Genomic DNA, 2,529 nt, shown 5'->3' with positions numbered 1-2,529 from the left:
CGTGTGAGTTTGCCTTTAATGCATTTTGAACAGAATGTATGGGTTCTGAATACTGTCTTGCCAAGCTTGCCCCTTTGTTTCGATCAGGGTGAACAAAGTGTGGCCTCCACAGTGGCGTTTTTATGGCTCTCTACACCTCCAGAATCCTGACCAGTCTTTTACTGGCCAGAAAAAGATGATGAATTGCTGCTTCTAGAAATCTCGAGGTGCAACACCACACTATTTAAATAGTTTAAGGGTCTCCCTGTACTTAATATAAAAAAATAGGATTTTTGAGAACTAGAAATGAGACTTACAGCCACTGTAATTTTCTGTTTTGATTTTTTGACAGTCTCTGCAGATTGTCCAGTGGCACAAAAGTGGTTCCCAAACCTTTTGCTGCTGTTGTTCACCTAGGATGTAGATGGAAGTCATGCAGGCTACTTCCATAAAACTGGCTTTTGTAGCTGTGAAGTATTCTACCTGGGCTTGACAGCTGCTACCTACAATCTTGCAGATCTGAAGGGCACTCATTAATTATTCTCAATTTTTATGTTTTCTCAAACATGGTTGCATTTTTCAGGCCTACATCCATCTTAAGGAGATAGATCTGTAAAGTACCTAAGAAAAAAATTAGTGTGGTCCATATTTATTTTGTGTCTTTCTTCCCGCCTCTCCCTATGGATCAAGTCAAGGAACAACATTAAAATACTACAGCATAACATCAGATAAAAAACATATAACACCAATGAAAAGAACATATAAAACCAATAATTTTTATTAAAAAATAATCTGGATAATACTGTCAAAAAAGACTGCTCTTTAGTGTTGTTTTAAAGTCAGGCAGCATATCCAGCTGTGAAATCTCTTCCAACAGGTCATTCCACAATCTGGGGGCAGCTGAAGAAAATGTCCTCTGGGTAACAGTTTCCACAGGGACGTAGCCAGGATTTTGGGAAGGGGGGGGCTCAAGACTAAGTGCCACCATTTTGAGAGGCTAAGAGCCCCCCCCCCCAGACACAAAAAGAGGGTCGAGCGTTTACCTTCGACACCTTGATGGCACCACTTTAACTTCCGTTATGGCTTCATGCTATGGAATCTTGGGATCTGTAGTTTTGAGGACCTGTTGAGTCATCTGTCAGGTGCCACAACAAACTACAAATCCCAGCATTTCACAACATGGAGCCAAGGGCAGTTAACGTGGCATCAAACTGGATTATTTTTTCAGTGCAGATGCAAACTGAGTCCTTCCTCTGAAGGTGTTTACATCAGATAAATTCAACTCGATAAAGCAAAGTGCAGCAGCTCACGCAATGAGCAGCAGCCACTCTGTTCATGCTCAGAGACACTCTGCTCATGCTTTGAGACACTGCATTCCAACTTCTGAGCTGAGCTAAGAACCCAGGCTGCATCCACACAACATTTCATTCCCACTTCCAAGAGGGATGTTTAATTCCAAGACACACACACATGATTTTTAATTCCAAGACTCATCTATCTATCTATCTATCTATCTATCTACAATCATAATTTTAAATTCCAAGTCATTATACCTTCCTTTCTTTTTATGAAAAACAAACCCCTTTAAGAGAATCCTATTTTGGGAGAAAGGCAGGGTATAAAATCAATCAATAAAAAAATTATAGTGCAATAGTCCATCAGTGCATGGCTTGCATTATAAGACTTTATACCTTTATACATTTAAAAAACAATTAAAATCACAGTAGGCTCAGAGTGCTATAGAATCATGGAATCATAGAGTTGGAAGAGACCCCAAGAATGGCCATCCAGTCCAACCCCATTCTGCCATGCAGGAACTCCCAGTCAAAGCATCCCCAACAAATTATGTAATGGAGGTGTCCATCTACATTGTAGAAAGATATACTATAGATTAATGCTATGGAAAATCACCACCTTGAGTCCGTATATTGGGAGAAAGGTGGGATATAAGAAAATAACAACAACAACAACAATATCTGAGTTTTGTGAGACATTTAGCATTCTTTGTCAGAGAGCTCTGGTGGCATAACATACTACAAATCCCAGGATTTTCCATAGCATTAAAGTAGTGTCGAACTGGATTATTTCTGCAGTGTGCAGCCTTATTAGACTGCAGTTCCCAGCAGTCTGTGGTGCTGCTAGATGATGGGGCCTGCAGTCTAGCATTGCCTGGAGCAGGGCCATAGGACTCCACAGCCCCGATTCATCATCTTAGATTGATTCCATTATATTAATTAATTAATCAATCATAAAATCATAGAGCTGGAAGAGACCCCAAGAAGGGCCATCCAGTCCAACCCCATTCTGCCATGCAGGAACTCTCCATCAAAGCATCCCCATTGACATGCTGAAAAAGAGCCAGCTAACTGTATTTTATTCTATTTGTCTTTTAAAAAAGAAAAAACAAGGCTGGAAGGAAGCCTCTTGCCTTTTTGCATCACAGACCCTCATCTTTTTTGTTGTTGCAAAAATCCAGAATGACTGTTTTTGAAAACCTGAGTTCATTCTCAGAAGAAATGTCCAGACTCCAGAGTAGAGTCTGAGTCTCCT

This window comes from Sceloporus occidentalis, unplaced genomic scaffold (genome assembly GCF_023333645.1).
Source record: "Sceloporus occidentalis isolate IW3139 unplaced genomic scaffold, rSceOcc1.0.p SCAF_3, whole genome shotgun sequence".
In the NCBI taxonomy this organism is placed as follows: domain Eukaryota; kingdom Metazoa; phylum Chordata; class Lepidosauria; order Squamata; family Phrynosomatidae; genus Sceloporus; species Sceloporus occidentalis.
Note: the sequence above shows the minus strand (reverse complement) of the source record.